The following is a 9,826-nucleotide window of genomic DNA, read 5'->3' on the forward strand; positions in this document are numbered from 1 at the left end:
ATCGCTGCCAACATATGGGGCAGAGGCTTGGAGACTAACAAACAAACTTGAGAGCAAGTTAAGGACTGCGCAAAGAGCTGTGGAACGAAGATTACCAGGCATAACTTCAAGAGGCAGAAAGAGAGCGGTTTGGATCAGAGCAAACGAGTATAGACTACATTCCAATTGACATAAAGAGAAAAAATGGTGCTGGGCAGATCATGTAATGCGTAGAGTAGATAACCGTTGTACCATTAAGGTGGCACAATTTGTACCAAGAGGAGAGAAGCGCAGTAGAGGACGACAGAAGACTAGGTGGGGCGACGAAATTAGGAAATTTGTGGGTGGTGGTTGGAGTCAGTTGGCTCAGGACAGGGATAATTGGAGATCGCGGGGAGAGGCCTTCGTCCTGCAGTGGACATAAAATAGGTTGCTGCTGCTGATGATGGTGGAGTGCCAACAAAAACAAGCGTCACGACTGCTGTTAGCCCAGTGGTGCTTGTTTGCTTTTGCATGCCAGTGTAACGTTCTCGCATATGAAATTACCATCCGTGACACGCAGTTAGTCGTGTGGGCTCTCGCATCAAAGTGGGTTCGAATGTCGAACGGGACTACGGGGCTCGTAGCCTCCGCTGGGGGCCCCCGCTGGGTGTCGGCAGGAGCGGCAGCTTCGCGCTGGTGCAGCGAGTGGCTTTATGTGATACGATATCATTGCACGTTAAAAAGGAAAGCGAAGAAATAGGCAAAGGAATCGTTAAAGACTAAAAAGAACAGGCGTGAAGAAACTCGCGCGCGAAGCCGCCTCCCAACTATAAAAAGAGACGGCTTTACCCTCGCTTCGCGCGACTCAACAACCGACTGTGACGTCCCTGAGGTGTTTAAACCCACGGTTAATTTGTACCCCTGTGACTCGGGCATCTTGCTGCGACGCTGAGACTAATCTGCATTGGGTTCTTTTACATGGGCACTTATCTACTGTCTACTGTATCCGGGATCCAGTACACAGCGATCGTAGGCTGGTTGCCAGCACCGTAATGCTGAGTGAGCTCAAACAACTCCATACAAATTGTTGGACCATGCAGCAGCTACTATTCTTGATCGCGACCTCAAAAAATGGATCCGCATCAGGCTTGATTGCGATTTGAAGGGTCCGTGTTTCACGGCTAACAAAAGCGCGTGAGAGTCAAGGCGATTCAAACCACCACTGGCCTACTCTGGCAATACAACACGCGGAGTCCAGATGCCACACAGTACGGTCCACGTTCTTTTTAGAAATGGGTTACCTAAGCATACGCCTGTGCTAAAGCACTCGACTGCTTGCATCTCGCTACTGCAGAAATGGCACTGGTCAAACACGATATAGAGAGAAAGAGAGGCAAGACTCGGATTACGCCGAGTTAAAATCAAAGGTGTAACTTTTTCGGTTTGATCAGGCCGGCGAGGACGAACAACTATTTAAAGCCAAGCATCGAAAAATCACTTACGAAACAGATAACACAATACTGTTGACGAGCATGTGTTTTTCAGGTTACTCATACTAAATTTATTGTCACACAAAACAACTTATACCACTGTCCCACCGGCATTTTCAAACCCATTTGAGTCAAAGACGCTCTACTTCAGGGGTTTATTCGCGCTGTCACACGAGTGCATCAAAGGAGGCATAGTCGGAAGGAGCTTTGAGTCAGGGGTGTACGCGTTTGTTCTCTGAATTCTTAAGGACATGTCGTACGCCCTCTTGAGTCCAAAGGGCGTATAAGTGAAAAATTATTTACAGCATAATTATGCAAGTTCAACTCTTACCTGTTGAAATCAAGTGTCCCAGTATGATACAAGCTTCTATCCACTAAAAACTGTCATGACAGCCGGAATCTCAATGTTGCACACGCCGGTGCATGCAGCAGCACCAGCATCAGCCTCTTGCCCGCATCATCATCCACGTCAAATGGGTGTCGTGTGCGGTTTGGCGAGCGGCTGCTACGCATCAAAGTGTCGTAGGTTTCTGCGAGTTAGCTTTTCAATGTGAAGCGTCCTTTGCGAACTTCGGGCGTTCTGCATCTGTCTATTCACGTCTATTTGTCCTCAACTGTATTAATGGTATGAAAAAAATGATGCTGTCGTGGTTGCTAAACGCAATATATATCATGGTATGAATGAAATGCATGCATGACCTGACATGGATGACAGCACATATATATCACGATATGAACGATAGATTTCGTGACATGTAATGTGCGTCATTACATGCATGGCAAGACATACTAGCGCATGTCATGAAAGCGACGACATGACGTGGCTTGTGATGGCATCTATGCCACTACAAATGGTATGATAACATATTGCTGTCGTTACTCGATATATATGGAATAATTTGGTATATATCTGAATATGAATTACACGACAGGCGTGCATGACCTTAAATGAATGGCATGACATGAATGGCATCAATTGCATGACATGACATTACTGACCATGCATGTATCAGCACGTCATTCCGGGTCATTCTTATGTAATGCACGCATGTCTCACCACACATGTCCTAATACATACAATAAAGAAATAACCTAGACTTCATCCCCTCCTGCGTGGGAGACGCCCACTGTGCGCTGACGTGCGTCCTGCAGGACTTTTATTAAAGTTTTTCCAATCCAATTCATCCCCTCCTGTCATTTTGTCAATTTCATGACAATGATGTCATGACATGAATACATATCATGTTACTTCATTTATATTATAGATATCGTGATATATAACTTGCAAGAAAATGAAACCGACATGAATGACAATCATGTCATGACATGAATGTTATAATTGAGATGAATATAATGGATAGAATCATATGTGTTACATTACTGACATTTCATGCCATGTATGTCACAATATGATTGGCAGGAACGCCAAAGTCTATGTCAAGCCACTGCATGATTCCAATGAATGTCATAGCATAACAAGAATGAGAGAAATTCATGACATGCATCCATGCATGCACCACATGTCGTTTCCATGACAAGAACTTACTATGACCAGTGGACCAAGTTGTGTACTAACTTGGACCGATGATTGTATAGATATGATCGTGTTCGGGATACCGCTATTGTGGTTGCATCGTTATTCCAGTTTCGTAATCTGATTCTTGCGTCTGATTCCCTCATGCCATGTGCGCTCGAGCTTGGTGGCACACGTAAAAAAAATTACTTAGCACATATGGACGTGTCCTAGAAAAACAAACTAAATATGCACAGACAATCCTAGGAGACATTAATGACCAGCTCGAAGGAAGAGGATCAAAAAGAAGTCATCCGCATGGCCATAGACGCCGCTGAGCTCCAAGAAGCATCAGCCAGATGAAAAGTGAGAAGCAAGCTGGAAAAACAGGAAGACTCTTGACGCCTCGGTACTCTATTTGCGGGTGCAAATAAACGTTATTTCCCTCTCTCTGTCTCGCTTTTTAGTACATACTGCAGACCACACTGGTCCTTTCATGACGGGCAGACATAATTAGCTACAAGACTAGAGATACATAAATAGAAAGATGCATATAGATACATTCATACACATTCATATTCTAAGGATAGTAATTAGATGAACAAACTATATTTTCTTTGATACATTGCCCACAAAACGCTTTGTGAAAAGATCAAAACACAAAGTTTAATCAATCTTTGTTACCGGTCGATTGTAGAAAGCGGAAGAGGGTGCGAACAGAGTGACGTAACCTAGATGAAACCACAAGATTAGTGAGAATAGGCAACTAATCGTTGCACACCAAAGGCAAGGGTGTTTGAGAGTCGAGCTTGCCGTGATCATTCAACAGCAAAGAACACATATATGTAGAGACACTCCCCTGCGCAACGAAAAAACAAACGTACATATTCAAAAAAACAGTCCCATGTTGCACATGACACCTCAGCAGCACACGTGCCAGGAGATGGTTGCATCTGTTAAAACAGCGTCTGAAAATCACGTTTTCCGTGAGCGTTGATTTCTGAGCGCCGCACAACAACGCGCCTCCTCCTCTTTGCTACCACCGTAATTACCACCACCGTAATTTACCAATGGAACTGCCGCGGGATTCGCAACAAAGAAGCGGAACTAATATTACACATTGACGGGCAAGAAAACAAGCCCGATGTAATTGCTTTACAAGAAACGAACGGGAAACCAAAACTCCCGGGGTACGTAACTTACATGGACCCCATGGAGAAAGGAACGGCGGTACTCGTCCGCAGCAACGTGGCGGGAACTCAACATGTCACGGCGCAGGGTGGGTGCGAGCACACGCTGGTCGAAATTCATGCGAGAGAAATTGGCAGCTCGGGCAATTTATTTGTAATGAGCGCGTACTGGCGGCCGTCACAACGGCAGTACGAATTTGACCGCATCGTGAGCCAGGCGAAAGGGTTGGCGGGGACCAGACCGCTTCTGATACTCGGCGACTTTAACGCCCCTCACACAACTTGGGGCTATAAGTTTCAGTCCAAGAGAGGAAAAGCATTGGCCAAAGCAATGGAGGATCACGAGATGGCCCTCCTGAACGAGCCGGACGTAACCACCAGAGGAGGCAACAGTGCCGCGAGGGACACCACGCCAGACCCGTCGTGGTTATCAGGCACGCTAGACGTCTCCTGGAGAAGCGAAGAAGTGGACCTGGGGTCTGACCACAGCGTGATCGGCATCACAATCCGAGGCTCCCGATATCGGGCTGTGCTCACGGATTGGGACAAGATGATCGGATTGGGATCACGGATCACGGATTGGGACAAGAAGCGAAAGTGCACCCAAAAACAAGAAGAGGCGTCCGAGGAAGAATCGGGACAAGCTGAAACACAAAGGACCTACACCGAATGGGCGAGGGAACAGAAGAAGGCTCCCGATAAATTTACCAAAGAAATCGCAATGACGTCGCAGACACCGTACGTGGACGCCAGACTGACCCACATGTGGGCGGCCCGACACTCGTTAACACGGCGGTGGAAACGTCAGAGACACAACAGAAAGCTGGCCAAGCGCATAGCGGTCTTGAACAAACAGATCGCCGTGCACGCGGCCAAACTATGTAAGGAAAATTGGCTGAAGACCTGCGACGGCCTGCAGGGCAAGCTCTCGACGTGGAAGACGTGGTGTCTCTTGAGGCATCTGATTGACCCGCTGAGTAGCAAAACTGCGACCAATCGCAACCTCACCACAGTATTGAACACGTACAAGGGAGACGGCCGCAGGCTCCTGGAAGACCTGAAGGCCAAGTACTTAAAGACAGAGAAGGGCCAGTACCCGGTGCCCGAGAGGTACGAAGGACCCAACAACGAAGAACTAGACCGGCCGTTTACCATGACGGAACTGTGGACAGTGATAGATGACAGTAACAAGAGAAGTGCACCCGGCAGGGACGCCATAACTTACAAATTACTCGGTAACGTGAGCGGTAGAGCGGCCAGCAGCCTCCTAGAGCACATTAACGAAGCCTGGGAGAGCTCGCAGTTGCCGAAGGAATGGAAGGACGCCGAGGTCCGCTTCATTCCAAAGCCCGGCAAGGCCCTCACGATAGACAACATGCGGCCCATCTCTCTCACATCCTGCGTGGGGAAGGTGATGGAGCGCATGGTCCTTCGCCGGCTGCAGAAGCACCTAGAAGAAACGGATCAGGTGCCGGAGACGATGTACGGCTTCAGGCAACATCTCAGCACCAACTCCACGAACTGGTCGTCAAGCCGGCAACGAGGCACGCGCCGCGCGGGATACTCGCCCTCGACCTGAAGGGAGCGTTTGACAACGTGTCCCGCGCGAGCGTGTTGCAGAATCTAAACAAAACCCGGTGTGGCCGAAAGACATTTGGCTACATAAAAGATTTTCTGTCAAACCGAACGGCGACCATCAGGATAGGGGAGGAGAAGTCGGACCCTGTCGAACTCGGCGATAGGGGCACCCCTCAGGGATCGGTCTTGTCGCCCCTGCTCTTCAATCTGGCCCTGCTGCCCCTGCCCGATCTACTCAAGCAAATTGAAGGCGTGGACCACGCGTTCTACGCCGACGATATTACGGTGTGGACGGCCCGAGCCGGATCCGATGCCTGGATGGAGGAAGTCTTGCAGCGGGCGGCAACGACCGTGCATGAGTACGCAAAGTCGTGCGGACTGAGCTGCGCTCCACAGAAATCAGAGCTGCTCATTATCCAACCGGGAAAATCCAAGAAGGAGCTGCCGCCGAATGTGACTATCGCCATCGCCGGAACTACCATCAAGCCAACACAGCAGATTAGAATTCTCGGCCTACTACTTCAGAGCGACGGGAAGGCACAGGCCGCCATCACAAAGATCAAGACTTCAACCGAACAGATACTTGGTATGATTCGGAGGGTATCTAATAGGAACCGAGGCCTTAAAGAGGACGATGGCATGCGCCTGGTACGCGCGTTCGTCGTGTCGCGGGTTACCTACGCGGCACCGTATTTTCAGCTGACGAAGGCGAATAGGGACACCTTAAACACAATGATTCGTAAGGCAATGAAACAAGCACTGGGCATGCCTATTTACTCGTCCACTCAAAAACTGCTAGACATGGGCGCCCACAACACGGTGGAGGAGCTCATCGAAGCCCACCTCTCTAATCAGAGAATCCGGCTCAGTCACACGGAACATGGACGAGCCGTCCTACGCAAAATAGGATGGCAGATCGAGCCAGTACCCATGAAGACGGCCCTTCCGGAAGACTCGAAAACGATCATTCAGACGAAACCCCTTCCCCGGAACATGACGCCGGGCAAGGACGACGAAAGGCGCACCGCGCGAGCTAAAGCACTAGCCCGGAAGCTGGAAGAGAACCCCAGGGTCCTCTACGCGGACGCCTCGCTCCGGAAACACAGTGACCGTGCAGTGGTGGTGGTTACATCAAAAGACAGGCTGATCGTCAGCGCGTCCCTGAAGACAACAGACCCCACAGTAGCCGAAGAAGCGGCCGTGGCCCTCGTACTCGCGCAGCCGAGCGTGAACACCGTAGTCACAGACTCAAAGACTGCCTACAGAAGCTTCCGCAGGGGGGTAATCTCTTCCACGGCCCGAGCCATTCTAGACAAGCACAAGCCACCGGGAAGAGCCATAGAGCTCGTGTGCGTCCCGGCTCACTCGCAGGTAGCAGGCAACACCATCGCCGACTACCATGCATGCCCGAGAAATGTCAATCCGGGCCGAGCACAAGCCGGCAGAGCTACCGCACCCGGTTACCAGCTTTCGGGACATTACCCGGATGTACCGAGAGGAAAGGTGCAGACTGCCAGAACCGCACCCCAAACTAACTAGGCAACAACAGATGATCCTGCGTCGAGCGCAGGCGGGATCGCTTGCGCATACCGTACTGATGAACCACATGTACCCTGCGGAACACGATATGTTCTGTCCTTTTTGCAGAAGAGAAAAGGGCACCCTGCCACACGTCTTGGCAGAGTGCACAGAACTCAAGACCACCACTCCTCCCCTTCCCACCAACGCCCCCAATCCCCAACCCCTTGAGCGATGGGAGACCTTGTTATCCAGCCCCGCCCTACCGATTCAGCTCGCACTGACGGAGAGGGGCCAGGAGCTGCTGGAGACATATGGGTCCCGTAACTAGGGAACCACCCCGTCTGGTGCCTGCGTGCACCACCGACTTATTTCGGGCCCAGCAAATGTTGCTTCATCATCATGCTACCAAAGCCCGTACCAGACTTTGACGGCGCTTCTCGTCGTTAGCAAGCCTCTTAATCAAACACAGAGGCGCGGTCTTTCCTGGTGCACACAGTGTCCGAGTACGACAACGCTACAGGAACTTCCACCTTGGCAGCGTGATCATGGCTCGGCCAAGGCTGCACGGGGCAGCCTTACACCATGCCACTCATTCGGATGGCTAAAAAGGACAGAGACTTCAGATTGAACTGCAGTATGGCCGTCAAGGCACCCATTTGTGTCCTCCAAGTGATACCACGGGCAGCCGTTAGCAAACATTTTATTTCTGCATTTTCTTACCCATCTCGCTCTCCATGCCCCTCTTTCACAATAATTGGATCGTTCGTAGAAACCATGCAATCGTTGTCACCGTCGTCCTCGACTTGCTACCATCGTGAAACGCGCGCATTTGGGGGAATTCTATTTCACTGTACGCGCGTCACACACACACATCACACACCGGTTTTACAAATAACACACTAGTCAACCTGGTAACGCTTTGCTGAGCCCCAAACAATGCTGCATAGCTAGCTGCCTGTATCGACCGTGTGCTTCGCATAAGGTTGTTTCCTACGGTGAGTGTGATCTGCAGAATTTCTTTCCTCCATCACTGTTGCGTCTTACTTCGTTTTTACCACATTTAGACTTGGCTACTGCTACCTACAGACGCTGTTCAAGCGCTCAGTTTGGTCATAACTAAAAAAACAATTACAACACATTTTGCAGAATAAAATAAGGCGTAAATTCATTCTAAGGCGCATTTAGGTTCATTTTTAGATAGAAGCTGTATATTGCTAGGCGATTCACCCGTCCGTCTGCTTCCTGCACGCCGAGAACTCCTCCGGCGCAACTCCATGCATATGTATGAAATCAGGCGCGAGATTGGCTGCGCCAGTAGCGATGTCATTGCTGTCTGTAGCAGCCGATTACTCTCGCAGCAGTCTCTCTCCGGATCCGAAACGCGTAGGCCACGCGTCATATGCATTCCTGAGGAGGAGGCAGCTTTCGATCAGTAACGCCGCGAGCAGAACCGGGAACGAGCTCTTTTTCGATAAAATCTTTCATCACCCAGAATTAGACAAAGAACTGCTGTCACTGCACTGCACATTCCGATGATTACACCATGCTAATAAGGTCGGCATACCTTCTATCAGAAGGAATTCCTTTTCGCTTTCCTGGCTCTTACGCACACCTTAAGAGTGGAATCACCTTCCCGAAATTCTCGCTACAATTCTGAATCATGAAATTTAAAAACCCCATAGCTAATATTTTATAGAGCCCGCTTTTGCACCTGCTATGGTTATGTTAATGTTCAATCTTGTTTTATTTAGTTTTTGTTTATTTGGTAATAACGAACTCGTATGTTACATCCAATTTTCGTACCTACATTTATAATAGCCATGTTAATCATGCATTGATTTATGTTTCGCATGCTGCTTTCATTCAGCAATCTTATTCTTTGTATTTATTGTTTCACACTCCCCTCTACTGCTTCGGCCCTGAGGGTATATCAAGCAAACATGGCTAGCCGATTCGTCCGTCCGTGTGTCACCTGTACGCCGAAAACTCCTCCAGCGCATTAGCGAAAAGGGGCGCGCGACTGGCTGCGCCGTAGTGACGTCGTTGCTCTCCGTCGCAACCCATTGCGCTCGCAGCAGTTTCCCTTCGGCTCCGAAATGGGTAGGCCACGCATCATACCCACTGCTGAGGAACAGGCAGCTTTCGATCAGGAACGCCGCCAGCAGAACCGGGAACGAGCTCGTCTACGCCGTGATGATGCAGCAGCCCGGGCACAAGAACCGGCTCGTGCAGCCGAGTGGAATCGGCAACTGGGCACCGAGAATCCGGTAGCCTACCAAGCCATCGCTAAATGAACCATTGGGATTAATGCAGTGATAAACGCCGGGGCCACACGGTTCAGTTTCGCTGGTTAACCGTCTGTACGGAGTGCTCGGACGGCGACGTTTAAAGCTTTCTTTCGATGCAACGTAAGCGCCTAGGATATGTGGCGCTTTCTGCTAAGAGCTGAAGCGGAGACCATGTGGCATTCACCCATCTCCCTTGAAATAATTCCTCTGTGAAGGTTCAATGGTCTATATGCGGAACATTGGTATGCCCGTGTTATACCGGTATTAATCGACACTGAGCCAGCT

The sequence above is a fragment of the Dermacentor albipictus genome, unplaced genomic scaffold (assembly GCF_038994185.2).
Source record: "Dermacentor albipictus isolate Rhodes 1998 colony unplaced genomic scaffold, USDA_Dalb.pri_finalv2 scaffold_14, whole genome shotgun sequence".
Classification (NCBI taxonomy): domain Eukaryota; kingdom Metazoa; phylum Arthropoda; class Arachnida; order Ixodida; family Ixodidae; genus Dermacentor; species Dermacentor albipictus.